The sequence below is a fragment of the Phyllopteryx taeniolatus genome, chromosome 2 (assembly GCF_024500385.1).
Source record: "Phyllopteryx taeniolatus isolate TA_2022b chromosome 2, UOR_Ptae_1.2, whole genome shotgun sequence".
In the NCBI taxonomy this organism is placed as follows: domain Eukaryota; kingdom Metazoa; phylum Chordata; class Actinopteri; order Syngnathiformes; family Syngnathidae; genus Phyllopteryx; species Phyllopteryx taeniolatus.
This window is the reverse complement of record NC_084503.1, coordinates 4,180,540-4,204,939: the sequence shown is the minus strand read 5'-3', so window position 1 is coordinate 4,204,939 and position 24,400 is coordinate 4,180,540. Positions and strand designations below refer to the sequence as shown.

General features: G+C 42.0%; 1 protein-coding gene across 5 annotated transcripts in view; it reads left to right on the top strand.

Annotated features, from left to right (window-relative positions):
• Positions 1–24,400, top strand: part of zfhx3b (zinc finger homeobox 3b) — a 272,875-nt gene that overhangs the window by 59,213 nt on the left and 189,262 nt on the right. For 3 of the 5 annotated variants that reach the window (XM_061754461.1, XM_061754432.1, XM_061754441.1), the window contains one exon: positions 15,748–15,802. The exons of the other annotated variants lie outside the window; for them this stretch is intronic. The gene's annotated coding sequence lies outside the window, so the exon portion shown is untranslated. The remainder of the gene's footprint in view (positions 1–15,747; positions 15,803–24,400) is intronic. 5 annotated transcript variants of the gene reach the window in all.

Genomic DNA, 24,400 nt, shown 5'->3' with positions numbered 1-24,400 from the left:
CAGACACTAGGATGAAATATATCCATGTAAGATAACAGTGGCTTTGTTTGCATCACCAGTAGCTGGAGGATTGGACGTTATTCTAAATATACAGTAAACATATTTCCATTATGGGCCTGATAGAAGATTATTATTCTTTTTTTTTTTCCCCCAACACATTACAAAACATGAAGTATGGTGCCATGCCGTCCTTACATACCAATAACATACATTTCCTTTCTGAATGCCACTTTGTCCATTTCTGTGTCCTCTTTGAGAGAAATATTTGTGATATTCTCTTGTCAAACGAGAAAACACAGAATAAATAAATAAGATGAATAATGTCAGGGTTCCCATGGGACATGAAATGTGTAAAAAAAAAAAAAAAAAAAAAAGTATTTTCAGGGTGAAACAGTAATTCTTACCTTCAAAATAAATTGCTTTAAAAAAAAAGATATAACATGCTTTCTTTTAAAAAATGTATTCAATGCAACTTATTTAAAAAAAATACATATTAATGTACTGTAACTATAAAAACACAAGGTAACGTATTGTAGTCCTTTGAAGACAAAATGTTTTTCTCATGCAACTGTGATCGCATAGCAGCAGTTTGGCAGTTAGTGAGCAATTCTTCAAAAAGAGGCTTTAAGTTGTTTATTACCACTTCCAGTTCAAGTTTCCTGCCAAACTAAACCTAAAACAAAGAGAATTACACATTGATTATTTTAGACAACAACTTAGCTTTGCCTTAGGAAAGTCCGCTTAGCTTAAGGCTAACAAACAATGCAAAACGGCATAGACGGGCTAACGAATAGCATCGGTGTCACCCCCACTCAAAACTAAATGTTCACAACCTCTTATAACCGGGTTGTGACTGTGTTCAAAATTAACCAATCGAATTCAAACTGATGCCAAATGGAAGTCATCCCACACCTGCCACCATTTTAAGTGCCTCTGATGAACCCCCCCCCCCCCCCAACATTTTCAGATGTTCTAATATGCTTTTCCTTTTTTTTTTTTCTATCCGAACCTCGATCTGTCCACACACTTCTTCTTCTCCTTTCGGCTTGTCCCTTTAGGGGTCGCCACAGCGCGTCATCCTTTTCCATGTAAGCCTATCTCCTGCATCCTCCTCTTGAACACCAACTGCCCTCCTGTCTTCCATCAACCTTCTCTTTGGTCTTCCTCTAGCTCTCTTGCCTGGCAGCTTCATCCTCATCATCCTCTACCAATATACTCACTATTTCTCCTCTGGACGTGTCCAAACCATCGAAGTCTGCACTCTCGAACTTTGTCTCCAAAACATTGAACCTTGGCTGTCCCTCTGATGAGCTAATTTCTAATTTTATCCAACCTGGTCACTCCGAGTGCGAACCTCAACATCTTCATTTCGGCCACCTCCAGCTCTGCTTCCTGTTGTCTCTTCAGTGCCACTGTCTCTAATCCGTACATCATGGCTGGCCTCACCACTGTTTTATAAACTTTGCCCTTCATCCTAGCAGAGACTCTTCTGTCAGATAACACACCTAACACCTTCCTCCCCCCATTTCAACCTGCTTGGACCTGTTTCTTTACTTCCTGACCACACTCACCATTGCTCTGGACGGTTGACCCCAAGTATTTAAAGTCCTCCACCCTTGCTATCTCTTCTCCCTGTAGCCTCACTCTTCCCCCACCGCCCCTCTCATTCATGCACATATATTCTGTCTTACTTCGGCTAATCTTCATTCCTCTGCTTTCCGGTGCATGGCTCCATCTTTCTAACTGTTCCTCCACCTGCTCCCTGCTTTCACTGCAGATCACAATGTCATCTGCAACAATCATGGTCCACAGGGCCTATCCATCACCACCACAAACAGGAAGGGGCTCAGGGCTGATCCCTGATGCAGTCCCACCTCCACCTTAAATTCGTCTGTCACACCTACAGCACACCTCACCGCTGTTCTGCTGCCCTCGTACATGTTCTGTATTATTAACATACTTCTCTGCCACTTCAGACCTCCGCATGCAGTACCACAGTTCCTCTGTGGGTACTCTGTCATAGGCTTTCTCGAGATTTACAAAGACACAATGTAGCTCCTTCTGACCTTCTCTGTACTTTTCCATCAACATCCTCAAGGCAAATAATGCATCTGTGGTACTCTTTCTAGGCATGAAACCATACTGTTGCTCGCAAATACTCACTTCTGTCCTGAGTCTAGCCTCCACTACTCTTTCCCACAACTTCATTGTGTGGCTCATCAACTTTATTCCTCTATAGTTATATCTGTCTACACACTATATCTATCTAAATGGGAAAAGGTCCACTGTGACTTTGGTGTGTCCCTCTGACAGTGCAATGGGGCCCATGGGAGAACTAGGTAAGGGAGCCTCCCCAACACCCCCCCCCCCCCCCCCCCAAAAAAAAAACATTACGTTGCCATTTTAAGTCACCTTGCTTCTATTTCCTCCAATAAAAACTAATAACCTTTCCTGTCGGAAATCACGGCTGCTCTTGAGTGCTCGAGCTGAGGCCCGGCTCAATGACCTATAATTGCAGTCCACAAGTCCCATTTTAGTTTATTTATTTATTCATGCTATATTTTTTTCATTTTTTTGTTTGTTTTTGATTTGGATTTGATTCCCCACCACCACCAATGCCAACAGTCCTCTTGGTCCTGTGTGCTTTGGGGCTGATTGCCTGCGGCGCATGCCCCACACTCAGTAATCAGACAGGAGCTGGAGAGAGGGCAAAACAGCAATTCAAGGACCTTTTATAATTGGGAGGGATTTGGAGGGTAGTTGGACTTTACATTTTGTGGCGGAAATGGTAGTGGTCGTGTTTGGGCTGAGAAAGGGGGGCGAGGCTGGGGCAGCAAAGGTGGCAAAAGCCTCCATTTAAATCAAGTCATCCATCATAATGCATCTATGAGTAGTCGGCATGTACTGTATATTCTTGCAACAATATAAATAAACACAAGTGGCTCACATATTGTGAGAGGAAAAGAAATTCTATCAGTATGATTTAGAACCATATAGAGTGTAGTCTGCTCACAAGTGATTTAGTATATATTTAGTGTTGTGTCCCTTTTAAATTCATGTTAACACACTTATTTGTGTCATTGACTTGTTGATGTCTTGTCTTGCTCCTAATTTTGTGTAATTTTCTTTATTATGTGGTCTCCCATAGAGTATTTATAGCCACCCAACTAAAGGGGAAATAATTTGTAACATGTTAATGCTCTGGAAAAGTGTCACAATCCATCTTACATGACAAAATTAAGTTTTGATCATGACATATTACACCTGGATCTAAATAATACATACGTCTGCAATGTTAGCATTTTTAGGTAAGTATCTTTTGTATTTTCCTTTGTGTACAGCCGGGGCATAAAAAAAAAACAAAAAAACTCTAAACTTCTTCAAATATGTGGGATATATTACAGCCACCGGAGGCTTTACGCGGATATATTTTCGCAGCTCAAACGTGTAGGAATACAGTGGAACCTTGATTTAACGGACTAATAGGGGGAGGTCTTGTCTCTTAAATCAGATTGTCTGTTAAATTGAAGATGTTTTTTTTTTTTTTTTGTGGCCTAAAAACAAAACAAAACTATTGTTTTATACTTTTTTGTGGGCTAAAAACTCCCAGTACAGTACAAAATTATTGTAAATAAATATTTTTCAAAAGAAAACATGCAAGTGGTGATTTCGAGTTCCAACTGGACGCTATTTTCTGTTACTTAAATCTGAAGTCTGTTAAATCAAGGTTCCACTCGATGTCGGCATAAAAAAGATGTCAGACAAAGTAGCATTCATTTTTTTTAGTGGGGTTTGGGTTCACGCATTCAGAGGACACGCCCACAGCGTTTGAGAGCGGAGACAATGGCTTTATTCTTCCTGATTTTGAAGAATACCTTTGATGCCTTTGCATAGGATGAATCCAAGTTGGGAATTAATAAACAAAGCTCCCGTCCAATGTGCTCCATCTGTTTGTTGCTGTTTTTTTTAATTACTTTCTTAATTACGTTAAGAGGATGACGCACTTTCTTACTCTGTTTAAGCTCACTTTAATTGCCTGTGAATGGTGCACTGGGGAAGCAGGGACTGAACGCACAATGCGGACATGCAATTAGCTATCTTTCTTAAGCTGCTTTGCGGGTACTGTGGAAATGCTCCAATTCATGGAGGAGTTTGACACGCGAGGCGACAAATGCTATTTTTTTTTTTCTGGCATCTTGATGGACTGACATTTTATTCATTAAAGAGTCATACTTTCGAGGAAGGCAAGACAGCGAGAAGTGGTCACAGGGAGCCAGCGGCTGTGATAAAAAGCCGTAGACAGTGGCGAGATAGAGGTGAGGCGCAAATAAGAAATGAAGACAGAGGCAGTGAGCTAAGAGTGATTGAGGGAGATCACAACCGAGACGCATGTGTGAGCCCCGGCAAAATGTCACTTTAGTTGTGAACGAGTGCCGCGCCGATGACAATACGTCTCCAGGAAGCATCCGGCGTGCGCTCGATCTGGGAATTGCACCCATTTTGCATATTTCACCTAAAGTGACATATCAAGTGGAACACGTGTGGGACACTGCCAGCTGCGAGGCCGTTGGAAAAATAACACCGGCGCTACTTCATTTGGTCCTGTCGTAAAACGGACCATTTTATTGTTTTTTTTAGCATAAACGTTTTTACATTCCTTCCCTGATCATAATGACGGGTGTGCAGTCCATAAAACGGTTATACTTAATAAATATTAAATTTTTTACAACATATTTTTAGACGTGTCTGATGTGGAATGACGATGATCACATAAGTAGCTCTTAAAACATGCTATTAGTTTACGATCCTTTATCCAGATTGGAAGGGGCTGTGCCAGCATGTTTCATGTATATAAATTTCTAAGTGTACGGTATTAAGTAACTGACGTCATGCATTAGCTTAATGGCCTTGTTGCGTATATTGCTAGCACAATGCAATAGGTACAGTACAGAACTACTAGTGCAGCACTCGCCCCTCCTTCTGTGTTGCTCCCCTCATTTTTCTTTGCTCCCCCCCCACTCCCCTTTTTCATTTTTCCTCCTGCCCCTCCCCTAATCCCCCTTCCCCCATCTTGGACCACCTCTCCCTGGCCCTGTCGTCTCTCCTCTTCTCCCCCTCTCTCCTCTCATCCAAACTCAATCCTCCCAATCCCTCCCTCCCTCTCTTTTTTTTCATTTAATAGTGGACCTCAGAGTGGTTGCCATGTCGACCAGCCGGCATATTACTATGGCAACCGGTTTAAGCGAGACAAGGCTGCTGATTAGGGAGAGATGTCTCATGTACCCTGGCCAGTGGAGGGAGGGGAGAAAAAAAAGGGGTTGGTGTTGGGTGCTAGAGGGGGATTGAATATTATAGAGCTGCACATTGTGTTTTTGTGTATGTGTGTAATGTGCATGCTTGAATCTAAAAAAGACTGGTCACTTCTGATCACCTGCAGCCCTGCACCGCTCTGACATTGGTTTCCTTGTTTTTTAAGATTTTTAATTCCACTCAGTTAAATTTTATTTGTCAAACTAAACATAGAACAAAGAGAATTACATGTTGTGTATTTAAAACAACTTTGCCCTCTCCTAGCTTAATGCTAACACTCAATGCAAAACCCTATAAATGGGCTAACATATAGCATCAATAGTCAAGTATTTACACATGTATACAGACAATATAACCAATGCCCACAGGCATATAGTCTTCATCCTAGGCAACCAAAGATAAATATTACTCCAGTTTACTGAGTCACTAGTCAGTAGTTGTGAAACTCTTCTTTGTTTGTGTCTTCACGATGCTGCCTCCAGGTGGCCAAGTCACGCACACCAGAAGAGGTCGCAATGAACCTGTTAAATTCTTTATATTTACAGTAAGGAGCGCGGAACAAATTAAACTTGTATGTCAAGGCACCACTTATTATTATTATATTATTATATATCAGGTTGTTATATCCTGATTCCCACATTGCACATTTTTTAGGAGATGGGTGATGAGGACCTGAACAGATCACATCCATTGTGTTATGACATCTGGGGGACAGAGTGGGCTATTTTTTATTTTTATTTTTTTTTAAACTACACCCTTCTATAAGAACACTAATGAACATGGCAGAGGATGCCACAGACCTCCCAGATCCATCAGAGAAACTAATTACAAAGATCAAATTAAAGAGCGAGAGAGAAGGGGGAAAAGGAGATTGGAGTGGGGGGTCTGATCTCCCCTCACCAATGGCCCAGTCAAGCCGTCAGCTCATTGAAGATAGTAATTATAGCTTATTTATTATTCATCTTTGAGCTAAACAAGAGGGATATTTCAATAACAATAATAAGTGCAGATAAAAAGGCAGCACAAACTTCAGACTTACTAATTGCGGCCCTTTGGAGATTAAACGGCTGGAAAAGTGTTGTTATTTACTTATTCATAACATCCAACGTAAGCGCATAGCAATTCACACAGCAAATTAGCTTTTCCTTGCGAGACCTCCCTGGTGGACATAATCCTCAACAAAACCCGGATGCCATCCCTCCTTTATCAAGGGTTATTTTTGTAATTTTTTTTGGCCGGGGTCTCTAGCACCGGGCAGACATTTAATGGATTGCTGTTTTTATTTTGACGAGGTCTCATTAGACTGAGAATTCAGTATCATACCATCAAGGGATTTGTTTCAAAAATACAAAACATTTTGCCAAGGAAGAACGCATACAATTTTGTAAAGGTGCCTCCATGAACCAGGTTTAATTTACAAACACAAAATGAACGTTTTTTGTTGTTGTTGTAATTCACTACCAGTTGCTTTCAAAGCAGAGTTCCTCATATTTCCAGCCGTTTAAAAGCATTTTGACGGAAGACCAACACTATCGTGTTCTGTGACAATACAAGCCCCGAACCGACCACAGAAAAGAGTCGACTCTCGTTTCACGAAAAAAAAAAATGAATTCCTGGCTTCTTCCGATCTTTTGTAATCAACAGTAAAACACTGGTTGCTTTCAGCAAAAACACCGGTTTCTGAACTTTCATCGTTTCTCACAATTGTGACCACAATTTCTACTACCAAGACACATAGTCTGTTTACACCATACATATACATGCGCTGTTCAAGTGTGAAGTCCCTAAACTTGTCCAACTTCCAACTTGTTGGCATTTCTCCCCCTCACGATCGACGGGACAAGCCGAGATTCACACCCTAATCTTTATGTTCTACTCAAAAGTTGTGCTGATCACAAGTCCACCGCAATGCAACACCGCCATCTACAGAGATCTGGATCAGTTATTGTAGTTGTTTGCAAACTTGAATTTCACAGACTTGCTGGTCGATAGCCTCTACCACACCCTCTTGTTGAAAAACGTACATGACGAATATATTCGTCGGTGGCAGTAAACAGTTGGATGCCAGTTGACGAATATAAACGTCCACGGCAGTGAATGAGTTAGCAGTTTGCCGCTCTACTCAGTGACATTCATTCACAGTATATTCACAGTACTTCTGAGGAAGTGATGCACTGTGTCCAAACTATTGTATTGTTGAGTGATGCATAGTGATTCTAAAGTCAATATCATAGAATATCCTCGTGTCATCTTAATTAAGTAATACATTCATTAAACATTTCCAGGGCTCAAATAAAACTAATACAGTGTATATAAAACTGGACACAAATGCCAGGTTTTTGTGATATAAAATAATCGGACCAAAATAAATCATTTCAAAACTTTTTATACCACTAATGTGACCAACTATAGTGATAAAAATGATTAAAACTTTTTGGGGAGGGAAGGTAATTGCGATAAGGTGCACACCCTCTTATAACGAGGGATGCGTCTGTGTTGAGAGTTAACCAATCTCATTCAAACTCACCTTAAATGTGAGTCAGCACACAAATACCACCATTTAATGTGCCTCTGATTGACACAGCTCAGTTGTTCTAGGAGTCTTTTCCTGACATTTTTGCTTTCTAGCAGAAACCTGAACGTTTAATGCTTAAACTGACTGGAAGTATGTTAATGTGGCGATCATCAGCCATCTTCTCTCCACCACGCTCTCCCCTAAGCTGAACTCTTAAGGCACCTCATTATTAGACTGCCAGCTCTTGGCCTCACGGGCTGTGGCGGAGGTGAAGAATATCACATCATCATAAAGTGGAGATGGCATTACACTCGTCACAAATTATAGATGAATTTTAGTGTGTGGTGGCAGGCCTGGCAGGCAAGTGCTTCTCTTAAGTGACTCTCGGGGTTTGCATTACCCCGTCAGCCTTCAATTGGAAGAACATCGAGCGTGAGCATTATATCATGCGATGCTAAAGATGTATTGTTTATGGGGGAAAACAACCATATTGCGTTTCCTAGGCTACAGCAGCGAGATCGTTTGGATTTTGGTAGCAAGGCTGGTCCGAGTTTTTCATGTAGTCAGTCCCGGTTCTTGTCGGCCTCAAGAAAAGAACAGTTTCTACACATTCTATTAGATTTCCCCTACAGCTCTTATACAGTATTTGGACTGTTGTTATTTTCCCATCTCACATAAAGTAAAAACGATTTTAAAATGTCACATACTGTATCTCAAGGCGCCACTATACTTCATCAGATGTGTTTGTCATGTATAACTGCACTGCATCATACTGAGGGGCTGAATTGACTCATACAGTAAATACTATTACATTCATAAAATATTGCAAAATTCGATTGTCTCTCATTAGGTTATGCAGTAATGTTTTCTTACAAGTCTAAATAAGGTAAGCAAAATATAAGAAACATCTGTAAGAAGTATTCAGTTGATACCTGTCTGAAACTGCAGTAGATTGTGAAGGTATACATATTGACATCCAGGCAGTCTTGCATCTCATCACCTTCAGTTCAGCTTAAGATGCATCAAATTATTTCTGTTTGGAAAGCTTTAGCACTAAAAACTAAAACATGACTCTTTTCTCCTAGTGATTGCAATAACTGTGAGCTAACAGTTTCCATTACAAAACAAATTTTACCTCAGCTCACAGAATACGCTATGAAAAGAATCTTCTTTTTTTCCCCCAATACAGGTATAACTGTAACACTTATTATACTTGATGTTCATTTAGTTTGCCTTGGCTGTGTATAATTCTTTTGTACATGCATCTTTGAACAAAGGTGTAACACTGTCATGTGTCTTATTGCAGAACAGTGTTCTGTTCCTATCACTGCCTTTGTCCTTGAATCTCAAAGGATCCTTGCTAATATACTTATATTAAGCCAACCAAGCAGCTGCAGACAGTCTAATTGAATCGTCAATACCTGGAAGAATAATAAGCAATGTTTAGAGACGTCTCTATTTGTGCGAATGGAGTTTTTCCACCCTTCTGCTCTCAAGAATATTTCATCTCCCACATTCAAAGACTCGGTGCCTTCTTAATAATAATTAGTATTACGTTGACTTTGACTTCATGCATAAATATGTTCAGTAAAGCTGTGACCTTGCAGCCAGTGACCTTTGGAGGGCAGAGGCTTTGTGTTCCCTCTGCTACCAGTTCTATTTTTAAACCATGCAAACTCACACTAGTTGGAAAAGGAGGTTAAAACGCATAACAGCTAAAATAGGACATGACAGACGGTTATTGATTGTATTGATTGATTCCACTTGTATACTTGCAGTTTTGTTCTAAGCTCATAAAGACTCATGGAATGTGTCAGTAAGTCCCCGTGGATAACTGTGCCGTGATTTAGAAATGGCAAATAAATGTCTGGGACATTTTGGGTATGCATAGAAAGCTGCAAATTAAAATTTTGCTTAGAAATTGGCAAATACATTTTCCTGTCGTTTGCTTTCTGTGCTCTCAATCGTAATGCATTAGAACGAACCTTGTGAGAAGGTTGGGTGTATGGACCCGTGAACAAAACGTTGCAAATACAACCAACATGGGGCAAAATTGGCCATATACATTCATAACAAGTAATAACCATGTGCTTGTTAAGTCAATGGTCTCATCCGTTTCTCAAATATTTGTAGTATCCAGTATTCTATCGATTATCCGACCGATTAATTGAGTAATCGGATAGAAATTGATTTTGCATTATTAAACACAATAAGGTGCTGCGTGCGACTGAAGCAACTTTAGTCCGTGCAAATGAATAACTCGCGTTAGTCGATTGTTTTCAGCCCTACACAGCACAATTTCATTAAAACAGACAAAAGAGTGCTCAATGAAGGCACAGTTTTATGTTTGGCTGGCCAGCCCCTTCAAGTGCAAGGTAATAACCAGTTCCCGAACAGCTTCAGCAATTTGGTAGTTGGCAACCGCTTTTTTTAATGTTTCACTACTGCAATGGCTTGAGTTAAACATTATGGACCACAACGCGCGTTCAAATCTACAACTGAGTATGAGACAATATGACACTAGCCGATAAGTCAGGAGGGCGGAATCTACCACTTAGGCCTTAGCGGAGCCCCGCGCTTAAGTGCTCTTGTTCGTAATGCAAATTCTCCACATGGGTGGACACGCATGGCCATTTTTACAGGATAACAACCAAACCAGTCAAACACATCGCCCTATTGCTCTCCCAACACACTCACACAAACGTGCACGCTGACCAGATCACACCCCCTCGGGGCCGTGGGCCAGCATTTGAGCGATGTCTCCCCAGGGGGCTGATATTTTATAGTTTGTGTCCATCAGTGGCATAGCCCGGGGCGCCAGGGTTGACAGTAAGTGCTCTCAACACCGGCGACACTGATTCATCTGCGCTATGACACAGATGAGAAAGAGTGGGGGAGGGCGGATGGGGTGGGGTGCATGCGCATATTCTGTTGACTATCAGTACATGGTGAACTGAACTCCAAACTGCCTTCTGTTCATTGGCGGGTTCATGGGCGTTCAGCACAGACAGCCATGCGACAATATTGCGGCGTAATAGGCCCGTCCGTGCGCTGTAAGAAAGGGGTACCGATCTAACATGGCGTTTCAATTTTTCAACCCCTCACCATGTGCACGAGTGAAGCGCTTCTGCATGTAGAGGGCGGTTGCCTGTAAACCCTTCCTTCTGCATGTGCATACTAAGCAATCAATGTGTCACCTCTTCCTGACAATCCTGTTTTTTTTTGTTTCCGTATGAGGCACGTGTTCATTTTTCGTTGTCAGCAGAAGGTAATTTGCTGTATTGTGATTCACTCCTAAAACTTGGTGGCGAGGTGTCTGATAAGTCACGAGTCCTCGTTGCAACCCCCCCCCCAACACAGAGCATCATCCGCAATATGGAAAAAAATAAAGGCGCCACCCCAACCCCCATCCAATCTCCAAACGACGGCACCCCGCACCCCAGCTCGTTCTCTCCAGACCGAGCCCAGTATAGCTGAAGCTGAGGCGGGCTGCTAAATTAGATAAGCAGGCCTGTAGCACAGCGCCCCTGATTAATAAAAGATGCAGCGCTCCCCTGGGGACGGCCCCTCCGAGGGCCCGGCCGAAAACAGCCGCAGACAATGGAGCCGGCTCGCCCACAATGAACAGGAAATGGAGAAAATGAACCAATCGTGCAAATATAACATTTAAAACAGTACGAGCCTGTGACCCTCCGTAACATTACGCATGCAGCGTAATAGATAATAACGCATGCTAAAGGTGCTGAAAGGAAACCAAAACGGTAATATAGTCACTTATTTTGGAAGCTTAGTCCACTGTTGACACGTGTTGGGTAGAACTGCTGAGTTCCTACTGTTTGGGGACAGGAAGAAATTTGCATATCTGTTTGCTACTTCAAATTTATGGTCAGTTTATTTCGATGCCTCAGTAGTCCACATGAACATTCTGATTATACGTTTACCATTCATTTTAGTCATCAAGGTACATATTTTTTTGCAATAAATAATTCCACTTTAACTCATACTATTTTTCAACACAAGCGCTGCAATACATAATTCTGCCCTTGCGATGAAATGAATGCTCAGTTTTGACAGCGAGATATGAACATATGTATTAATATAGTTGCGGGTTTTGCAGTGGTATTTCATTTACTTCCTCACCATAATCAGCAACATGAGGTATATTAGAAACGCTCAGTATGATCAACTGCCGTTCTCCACCACTACAAACTACAACCACAACAACACATGACATATTCTTCATTAATATATTTTTGACAGTGTCAATTTGAATTGAGTAATTTTACATTATTAGTCATCAGATTTGCCCAACGTTGTCGCCAGTGATTGTCTTTTGCTTTTGTTTATTTACCACGCACATGTACAAATTCCTTTAAATCGGCGTATGTATTGCCTATTTTAGAAAATGATTATGCATCTATGCTGGGAAAAGTTAGTTGGCTTCGTGGACACTTAATAACTTATCAAACCGACGACAGTGGGGAATAGGGACTGTGAATAGTGACAACAAGCAAAACATTTTTATTTGGAAATTATATGCTTTCATTTGGATATAATGTGCTTCAAAGTCTATGAAACTGTATAAAATGTTAGCTACTGAATGATTGTTATTTAACAACTTTCTGTACTTCTTGTTTAAAACAATAAAATTGATAATTGCATTACTATGCTAATACTACGAGGTGTGACAGAAAGGCTCCACGATATTAAAGGTATATTTCAAACCCAAATTATCCTGCGGCGAGCCTGAGGCTTAACCAAAGTGGGGGGAAAAAATTTGCATCGTGCAACGTACAGTATTTTTTATTTTTATTTTTTTTCAAAAGTGACGACAGAAGCATAATTCGAATGACCGAGATAACTTATATTTTTGGGTGCACAAAAGGCTCACCATGTCACTTCATCCCTCCATCAGCCACCATTCACATTCATCCCATAATGACTTTGTTTACCGCCATGATATTATCCCTCTCACTACCTGTGTTCAGAACGCCAGCAACGAGTCAGTTGCCTATGGAGACCAACAAAATCAATGTAATATAATCAGCTACCTCCATTATATTTCAAAACCTGTGCTTCAGAATGTGCTTTAAAGCAGCGCTCGCGTCATTGTACTGCACAAATGCATTCAGAGAGAACAGCTTGCCCAACAAATGGTTCACCGGTTCACGATATAAGAGATACAGTCGGCGTGAATAATCAAGATGAATCACTTTACATGTGCATGAATGCAGTCACATGACTTAAGTAGGAATATTTCTCCTCTGTACGTGGTGGTGTGCCTTTGTAGCGAACGCCAAGGCGAATTATCTTGAAATAACCCGCACCTGCTTCTGCCTGCGAACAATAGCAAGACGCTTCTAATTTTCTGAAAGATAATGCTCGTCATATTGAGATGAAAAAAAGGTCAAGGGTTAGCCTGGAAGATTCTGATTGGTTTTGAGCCTCACGCGCCCCTTCCTTGAGATAAAATTGGACGGCGATATTTCATTTACAACACCGTTACTCTAGACTGCACAGCGGTTTCAGGCAACAGTTCAGCGAGGAGGTGTGCAGTCGTGCGATGATTAGAAACCATCTTACCGTCAGCACTCGACACAAAAATGGCGCTGATAATATCTTGCATCAGCAATTTTTTTTTTTTTTTTTCTGTCTTGGCTTTTAAGCTGTTCAATTCTCTCCGAACCCCTCCAACCTACAAAGATTGATGGCTTTTCTGTATGCATATGTAGAGGCTGTGCACATGCCGTTGAACCTACATTTGACCTCCATCTGCTCACAGCTATTGTAACATTCTCCACAGGAAATGTGAAATGGATGGATGGAAATTTCTAATAATTCAGTAGAATGTAAAGAAGCAGACTGTTTTTGCTTCTATTCAATGGACATTGTGCTGCTCCTTCTGGCGTGCGTGCCTTGGCCACATTGAGGCAGTATAATACAGACATACGGATATGCAGTACATAAAGACTTCTTATTCCTAAGTAAGCTGCATTAATATTAGTCATTCATCACAGAGGATAAAGCATTTATGCTATTTGTTAGCCAGTCTATGATGTTTCCCAATAGGTGTTAGCTTTAAGCTAGCAGAGGCTATTTGATTGTTTTAAATACATAGTGTCATTCTTTTTCTTTTTATTTGTTAGTTTAGTTGGACAGTAATCTTTCACTGGGAGAGGGAATAAACAGCCTGAAGCTTCTTTTTTGAAGAATTGTTGACTAATTCTATTTGTCAAACCCGCAGCGTGTTGTGGAGTTGCGTCACTGCCACTGTACAGCGCTTGCATCTCAAGTTTTTGCTCTCAAGTTAAAGCAATAAATCGCTTGAACGACAGCTCATATCTTGAAAAACTCCTGAGGCTTGAGTCACTCGTATCTTAAGGCCGTAATATAGTCAAAAAGTGCAATGTTCAGTGTTTGTCCCCACTAAATATATTTTATTCATGTGTAAAATGTGATCGTATTGGGGACCAAATTATAAATGACACAGGTTTCTTGGCCGATGTCTGAATGTGCACAGCGGAGAGAGGCAATAAACCCAAATAACCAAAGCAAATTGTACAGTAAATTGCCAGAAGCATCAGACATAAAGCCTGAGCTACTGCGACTCCAATCACAAAATCCCTCTGTCTTAATAAAGGATGCTGTGGCATGTATAACAAATCTATGACATAAAAATAATTCATATTAGTGGATATTGTGTGGAAATCCCCCAAAGCATTACATACCAACAACATGAGATCATTTATCATTTTCTTTGTCTTTCATTTTTTTTTTTGCTTAGAAGCTTGTGAATAATCTATTTGACCTGGTTTCTTTTTTTTTTTTTTCTTCTTCTTCTTCTTCTCTTGATGGCACCCCGAGGGCCATATGCATCTCGCATGATGCTCTCACCCAAGCAACCTTCTCCAAAGAGCCGTCCAGCTTTTGGGAGTGGCTTCAAACTGCCCTTTGAGGTCATTCCAGTGGTCACGTGACTGGCCACCGGAGCCCCTCGGGCCAAATGACCAACGGAGCTGCCGGGACACGGAGGGCGTCAGGGGTGTTTTTCCACAAAGCATTCTATAAAAGTGTAACTGGGCTGTATTTGCCCTTTCCTCTTGCTCTGTGTTCAGCCAACAGGCCCCTGAAGATCTCTTATAAAAAAATAAAAAAATAAAAAAAAGTGCTGATGCACTAGCGCTCATGTAATCCTTGTTGCCGTGCTCCACCTCGGCCCCCCTCCCCTAACCCTCCCTCGCATTCCCTCACAGTCTGCCGCCGACGCCGGCGACAAGGTGACGCGATGAAGGGGGCTTGTTTGGGCCCCCAGCTAATCAGCGCACATTAGAGCATGACTAAATAAATCTTTAAGTGCTGCTAATTGCTTAGCAGTGAAAACAATAACAGAGCACTTGCCCAGAGGCTCTGGAGTAGTGAGGGGCTGGGGCACTGGGGACTCTGGGGGGAGGGGGGGGGACTGGCACGGAGCCAATAGAAGACACCAGCACCATCAGTCACCCCCACTGCCTCCATGTTTAACTCACACGCCACTTGGCACTGTCACTACATGCACCAGATGCCCCAGAGCCAGCCACCATATGTGGCGCATATTGCCCGCAGACCTCATCAGCCAAGAATTAGCCTTACATGACAACTCCAGACAAGCCACGTCCACTTTTAGAGGCCATCTTACATCACTGCATTAATAAACATGAATTAGTAATGACACAATTAGATGGGCTTGTTCCGACATTTACGCTTTACATTAATGGGATTCTAGCACCGTAAGACACCAGACCTTAAGATGTTCCAGTTGCAAGAAAAAGTGGTCAGTGGTGAGCATATACTGTAAGAAGGAACATCAGACATGGTGTCTCCGTTTAAAAAGTAAACGATCCCGTCTGCTACCTTCTGACATGCCACGTTTGTTTCTCTCGTAGGTTGCCTTCTGTGAGGTAGTCGTTTGAATAGCCTGCTAACTGCCGTGATCAAAAGGTATGTGCCACTTAGTAGCAGGCTCACATGAGAATTTGGAAGAAAATCGAATGAAAAGTAAAACATTGTACTAACTCAAAAGTGGACTATATTCGACCAAAATGTGGGTCAGTGCACCTGCGCGAGTTCCATATTCACTTTGATGAATACTTTTATACTAACCTCTCAGCGGAATCATTAAGTTGGTCCAACGTGACCTAATTTTTAGGACTTTACCTCACGATTTACAATTGTGTGCAATAAGATTGCATATACGTATTAATGAAAGTCAACTTTCTTTCGTATTATATATATCATCCATTTTTTTTGTGTGCACAAATAACAACAGTGCCATTTCCCTCCCCCCTCCACACAAAAAAAGTCCTGCTGCAGCATATTCCACAAACATGGTGGACTTGCTGCTTTTATTTTATTTATTTATTTTTTTAATTTGAGTCGTTTATTAAAAAAATCATAATAAATTCTTCAAAATATTCTTTGGTACAGAAAACTCTGGAAACGTGTGTTTAAATATCTTGCAGTAATTCTGACAGATTTTGATCATTTGTCAATTCAGCAAGCCAATCAAGTGGATTAGTAATGATGAATTTCCTGCTGCATTACATTCCACAAACTTGCTGCGGATTTTTAAAAAAATCTGATTATTCTTAAAAAAATAAAAAAAATTAAAAATCACATTCACACAAAACATCTTCCACATTATCTATGGCACAACAAATCCTAAAATATGTATGTTTCGCAATATTTTCTGGCCGTACTTTTTGACAGCTTTAGATTGTTTGTGCATAATCAATTGACCAATTTCTTAAACCTATCAAGAGGATGAAGAAAAATGAAGTTCCTACTGCGCAGTTAGATTTCAACAAGTGAAACATTGTGAATGAGACACAGGATGTGATGTCAGTGTACTGGTAATTCCTTCAAAAGGACTTTTCCAGTTTCCTATCTGTTGTTCTGTATCTTCCTGGAATGAGAGTCTCCCTCTCACCGCGTCTCCTCTGCAGCGTTTCAACACGTTCCCGCGGGACTTGTGTGCTTTTGTTCGCTTTTCTGTCAACACGCACAGCCTAATTGCTTAATTAGCGGAGGTTGACTGGCCCGTTAATTGAATACTAATTTGTATGTGATGTATCTAATGAAGATACTCCTTTATTGTTTGGCACTCTTCCAAGAGTTAGCTTTATTCGAGAGCCGAATCAAACGGAAGGGATGAAACTAAACAAGAAGACGTTGCTTTGAAAGGACATGAATCAAATGTGCAAGGTGATAACATTTACTGGTGTTTATCTCCTTGAAATGAAGCTTGTTATTATATGGCGAGGCGGTGATGTGAGTGGGAAGAAATTACACACCACTGGAATTTTTGCATTCGTCTTTTAACTCGGCAGCTTTGGGGAGCTAATAATTGATACTAAGTTCAGCACAGTAGACATTATACATTGAAGGATGTGAATCATATGAGTGTTGTCCAAAATTTCCAAAATGATGAATATGATTTATTTATGAATAAAATGGTCCACAGTCCACATCAAAGTCTACACGCACGCTGACCACATGAACAGGCAATAATCCTTTAATACTAAAAAAAAAAAAAAAAGCAAACAACTGTGGTTACATCATCTTCCTAAACACATTCTCAAAAGTCTTAGAGCTATGAGTGATGCAATAATAAAATGATGAGCTGACAGTGATGAAAAAAATGATGAGCAGTTTAATAGGCGGGAATGAATCTGTACACAATTACCTTCGTGGCTGGCCGCTTTCTTCTGCTCCGAAGCATTACATCGATCCATTTTTGAACAAAAAAAGGCTTACTCAAATCTATCTAACCTATTTTCACTCGTTATTGTCATAAAAACATTCCGATGTTGAATCTTGAGGCGACATAATGTCACACGGCACCCGCAAGGTGAGGAAGAGGCGGAGTTTTACGCCACTGCTCAGACAGTCTATGTGTTAATAGAGTTGTCGACAAAATTATTTTCAACACCTAAAAATGGTTCGTAAAGCATAAGAATGACAGAAGACGTGAGGACAGACCAATAGTATCAATTTCTGAAAAGTATGAAATTGACCATATTTGGATGTATGTGGTTTTCGCTCGACAGCGACAATACTACCATAACTACACTAATCGGCCAACTAATTAGGTGCACCTTCACAATATAAAAATGTGTGAGTACCTGAAATTTACAAGATTGTAATGCAGTAGAACTGCACTGAATCATGCTCAGAGATGTTTAAAAGAAATATATAATATATAGTGCCACATGAGTGAGAATATGGTATGATGATCTGGAACCAAGCGAAAAAAACAATAAGAGCTGACCACCTGCCATCATTTCCTGTTGTCACATGAGCTTCCTGTTTATCATTAGCTAAAACAGAATGAACGTGATGCAACCTAGTATAAAATGTACTGAAACACAAACTTACTAATGGCTCAACTATACAGTATGTTTATGTCTTTGATGGACAATCTTTATTTTCATTCACAATCATCTTTACATGAGTGCTTTCCCACACTGTAGGCATTGGCAGCAAGGTCTTCCAACAAAGCTTGGACAGCAAGGAAGGTTGCCTTGCACGAATCCTCAATTATGCACAAGGACATCACATTTAAAACCAATCGATACAAACTCAATTTCAGTTTAGCATTTGGGGCGGTTGGGAGCGACCCCAGATGGTTTTGGAAACCCTCCTTTAGGAGCAGCACAGCTCAAGGCCTTTTCATTGACCGCTCATTGCTTTTGTTGGGCAGTCCACTCAATCAGCTATCCGGCAAAAAGCCAGCCATATTCCCATAAAATAGAAGGTCGAAAAATATCCCTGTATTCCGTGTTGAATGCATCCATAAAAGTCCAAAAACCATGCGACTTGCTTGCTTGAGTTCAGAGTTTCATTAGAGACATTCCTGCCTGCCGTTTGTATCCAGAATGCAGGCCGTTCCTTTTCACCAGATCCATGATTCCCCCCCCCCCCCCCCCCCCCCCACATTTCCACTTCCACTTGTTAGGCCTCTTGTGTCCAAATTGTTTCATAGGCAGAGAGATGATGCTCTATAGACACAACAAAAACTGTGTGAGAAGAACAGTTGATACAGTCCATTAATTTCCATAGTTTTGCTAGTTTTAGGATCTGTAAATGCTTCCAAGCTGATCTCCTTATAACCTCATGCAGTCATGCTCACCACACACATGCAACAATGTACCTGAGAGCGCGTCACAAGAGGCCAGCAGCGTTTGAAGCATTAGACGACCTCAGGTGTGGAGTGGACCTCCATGCTTACACAAACACGTGCAATTCTTTGCATTATCGCTTCATCGCTTAGTGGCGTACTTTGCGCAGTAGTCATTAGACACCCTCACTCACCCGCGCTTAATGAGAAAGCAATTACCATAGGCTTCAGCCCAATCCCAGTGGCCCGGCAGCATTGTCCGAACCCGGCATCCCAACCTGCCCGGCTCTGCGTCTGCCGCTCACTCGGATCCACCCTCTCCTCCCTTGTACCTCTTCTCCCTTTCACTGTGGCTGCAGACTCTGTCTTTCTCCATCCTCTCTGCAGCCTCTCTCTTTCGCTCCTCCCAGCTCCCAGGCTGCTCTGGGTTTTAGACGGATCACTCTCACAATGGTTGATCAATACAGGTATTGATCCCCTGGCAAAATGTTTATAAAATCCTTCTGGGCAGCCGCGGTGCAGCAGGGAGAAGAGGCGGGGCGGCGAGAGGGCCAGCGTTTCATGTTATTCTTCAGTGAGAGAGCCACCGCCGACCTGATTGGCTACCAGCCTTGCCAAGAAGAGGGCTGGTACACTGCGTGGAGTCTTCGTCACTCTGGCTTGGCACAGCGCAGTCGTCCCTGGCTCACTCTGCGAAACTTCCCGGACCACCAAAGCAGAGCACTCCCCGACGTTGACTGCTGGCCAAGCGTTGGCACCCGCTTCCACTGCTTTCCCTTCACTCTGAGAAATTAATTTGCATAAATTAGCAACCCTGCAGGCGACCCTTAACGATGATTTTGTTTCCACTGGCTCGCCTCTCTTAACGGGAAAACACCCCAGTACTTGCATACGCGTGTCGTCCAATACAATCTCCCTAAAACCATGAATTTCAGAGTGGATGCAAAGGAGAAAGAACCTTTACCTCAGCATGTGCCAGTTGTCAAAAGCGATCAGTCTATGAGGAGGAGTTCCCGCTGCCATAATTTCATGTCACACTTTGCCGCAAAAGAAAATTACTCATTGGGTATAATAAATTAGCAGCATGACAGCAAACACTAAAGTCTACATCTGTGATGTTTGCAGTATGTGTGTACAATTAGAAAGGACAGACTATCTCATTATCAGTGAATGGAGAGTCAGACAACTTATTAAAATTGATTGCATTCAATAGACGGTGGCCATGACACTCTGAAGTTGACAACAATTTGGACTTGTTGGCTTTCACAAAAACCTTTACACATCAATTTAATTTGAGCGTCTGAATGTACATGTCCAACTGTTTAATGTTTCAGTAGTTTTTGCACAACTTGCGCTCTCTGACAAGGAGCGTCCACTTATATGCATTTCTGTGACTCTTCCAGTCCCTCTGTATCTCAATGGATGACGCACAGTGGCCACTTCCCTCTGAGAAAACGTTGTTTGAAGCCTTGCAATGGCGAGGTGCTGTTCATCAATTGTTAGGTGTCATCTTGTAAGGCTACGTTTACACTATGTTCCCTGCGGCCATGGCAACCGCGTTGGCCCATAACGTAGCACGCCATGTGATTTTAGCCATTTTTTACTCCGTATTCAAGACAAGTGATAAGTTTCTGAGGGCCTGTCATGGTATCTAAGACAAGTTGCGTTGGGATAAAGCTGCTGAGTCCTGCAGGATCGAATGTTTCGGCCCGTAGTTTACCACTGATGCCAGTACGGCTTGTCATGTTCTTACGGGATCCCTCACATTGCTCACATTCTGTCAAGGCTTTCGGTTGTTGGAGCATGTTCGTTGCTACAGAAGAATCGAATAAAGCTCATAGCGCGGCTCGAGAGTCGGCATCAGCATTCCACCTCACGGACACTGCTGCTTAATAAATGTCACAAAGTGTCATGAGCAGGTTGCAATACAGATACAGAAAGACTGGAAGAGTCAGAGAAGGCCAAATAATTTGATGTCCGTGAAAATTTTCATGCATCAGACATCTCCTTATCTCCTTGTTCGAGAATAGAAAGTTGTGCAAAAAGCACAAAAAATATTGAACAGTTGAATGTGTGCATTCAGAAGTTTAGAAAAGGTCAAATTAATGCCTTGATCAGACTACAGGATTTTAACCCCGATATTGGCCCGATTAGCTGTCACGGGAGATTTCCCAATCGGGCCTGACATATTTTGTCGGGAACACAAGACTTCTAGTAGTCTGACATAATCCATGAGCAACAATTTGGATATCCGACATCAAAATGAAAAGTTTAGCATGTTTTTTTTTTTTTTTTATATCATCCGTTTAGTGTGACATATCAACGACAACTCTCCGACAGCGCACCATGACGTCAACCAATAGGATTGCGGATTGTGACTGGCGCATCGCCTTCCGTGTTTGCTGTTGTCAACATACTTGGTCGCCATTGTCAACATTTATTCCCGAGCACAAACCAATGTTTACCGAAGCTTTAGAGCATGATACGACAGAATGCCAGCATGTTTACGTACAACCGTTAGTACTATCACTAGCTCACTAAGCTACATTACGTTTTGTTGCCTGCTTGCGAGCCGTATCATTTTAAACGTAAGTGAACATAGCTCAAGCAATCCCTGAACGAACGTCGTCTCCCGAGCACCGGTGACGACCACCGCGTATTTCCTCATTTTGTTCTTTTTTTCCTCACACAATACAATGGTGCGATCCATTATTGTTGTTGTACCATTGTCGCCATGGTAATTTGACAAGATAAAGCCCAATGATCGTAAAAGATGGCATCAGAATATATGTCGTGTAGTGTTGCCACTGTCTGACCGAGATTTTATGGCAGTAGTCTGACATAGTGCAATCGTGAAAGAATGTGTGGTGATCCAGTATGTCCTCCATCATCCTACCTATGTTACTTTTAGATGTCACACAAAGATGGTCATCAGAACGAGTAGTGGCCAACAACAACTTCTATACTTAAATACTTTATCTTTGATGGCCTCCTCATCAGTAGAAAGGGACAACCTAACAAGCCATTTCTGCCCCTGTGATGGGACTGCTTGGGAGGTGCTTATGACTTTTTTCGTGATGATATCCTCTTTTGTACGATTCTTAACACAGAAGACATAATTACAGTGTAACTTCCGGCATGAGGGAACTTGCTCTCATGTCCGAGCTCTTGTTGAACAGGACGAACATCTCTGTCTGCAATAAAACCATCTATGGCCCAGTGTGTGCATATGTGTGCGTATGTGCATGAGTGTGTGTCCATTTTACCCCCCTCCCTCTCTGGCTTCTATCCGCCCATCCAGATGCCCAGTCAGTGGTACAAAGTCCATCTTAGATCACATTGTTTAACACATTGTTGAATGTGTATCATGTTACAGGAGTGTTGGATTGTTTAATTATCTGCAGATTAGCGGACCGAGGATAGGCACGCGCTAGCTTACTAACAACTTTAAACGGCTGTCTCCTAGAAACAGTAAAGCAATTCAACACCATAACTATACGGTAAAAAAAGTCTCTTTCCAGGTTGTTTGTGGTTGGTGAGTGTTGTGCGGTTTTCTCTCATCCTCCGTCTCTCCCAGTGTTTTTTTAGCTGTCACTCGTCCATGTTTTTTTAATGCCACATGGACATACTGGACACGACGTTCATCGTCCTGCCTTTCATCTATTCCCCATGCACCTATTTTTATTTGGTTATTCATTTTGAACTCCAGCCATCATTTTCCCCTTCAATTTCTTCACCCCGTGCTCCTTCCTCCACCTCCCTTCCCATCTGTGCAAGTGCGTGCTATTCATTTCATATGAATTCAGGGACTCTTTGGTGCATGCTTCCAAGCAGAAATCAATTTCAGCTCAGACAGCATAACCAAACAAAGCTTGGCGCTCATTTCGTCGTGGGCCTCGGTGTAACCCATCTCTCTCATTCTGCCATCATTGGAAGACATTTTGTTCTCACTCTGATGCCATTATGTCAGTCACTACAGACGTGTGCTGATGTGTGACCGCCGATGCTAAATGGATCCTGGCAAGCAATGCTCGTTAAAGAGTAGACCGTTTGCATCTGTTAATGTATACGTCACTTTTGTCACCATTGTGTGTGTGTGTAAACAAGAGCCGGGGTCCTCCCACTGCAGTGTGAATGAGACAGACAGCTTCTCTTTGTACAATCAGCGGAGGCCGTACACCAGTTAACGCAGCCTATGGATCGTCTTCTTTCCTTTGCGCTGCTTTTTATTGATTTGAGCCAGACATGGAGACGGACACAAAGAAAGGGCCTTTTCACTGGGATGTTAAACGGTCAAGTAGCGGGTAGAGGGTGGCTTTCACCACTTTATTGACGAGGTGGAAAAATGTCACTATTATGGAGGCCCTTGCAGCAGATAGCGAGCTGATTGGATGAGTGCCCCCAGGTCAGAGTGGAGCATGTTCCCCCCTGCAGCCAAACGAGCACAAATAGAAGAGGAGAGGAATCCACTTGATCTACCGGTTAGGTTTGGTTTTACCGGGACTCACTGGGAGTATGCAGGAGAGCAACAAATCACTACATTTCATTTCGCATCCATTTATTTTAAATGAAAATGAGGATACAGACCATGAAAATTGTATAAACAGATTCATATCAACATGTCAGTCATCTGGGAACCTGATGCACTGGGGAGGAGATGCGGTGCTTCAAAGTTTCAAATTCGCTTGCACTTCTGATGAAATGCTCCCAGGTCATCAAGAAAGGTAGCACAGTGTGAAGCACATCTACGGAACTACGAATTATTACCTTTGTAAATGCAAATCGTTTGTTACAGCTCTTGTATCGGATCTCTTTATACCGTTCACATGGTCAGAAAGCCACAAATTGAGTGAAAAGCTTCACGAAACCGCAAATTCAGCAATGCTGTACATTCAGTGCAATGTAGTGACGATTGCAATGATCTCGACATTGGAGAGCCCAGGCAGCCTTTACACAAACGCTTGGCACAACATCACAGAGCAGCTACGGCGGGTTCAGAATCAGCAGTCTATTTGCATCTCAAAATGAACAGACATTCCATTGAGGACAACAATGTCTAAATTCTGGATAGGGAGAACTGCAAAAGAGAAAAAGACATGCAAAAGAATATATCCTTGATTGGCTCATTCCCCGGTAAGCATGGCCACGTAACGAACTGGTTGGCCAACAGGCAGATGAACGACCGGTAGGTATACAGGAGGGCCAATCACCAGCCACGTCAGGCAACAGTAACATCAAATCTATTGTGACCACCCCCTGCTGACACACCCTCTAAAGACATATAGGGATACTCCTGAAAAATTTGAATGGAAGAAGCCTTTTGGATTATAGTTGAAATGTCTTCAACAAACAAGAAGGGTCCAGTTGCCTCGATTCAAGCTTCACCATGAACTGAATGACTGAGAATCTAAACAGTCACT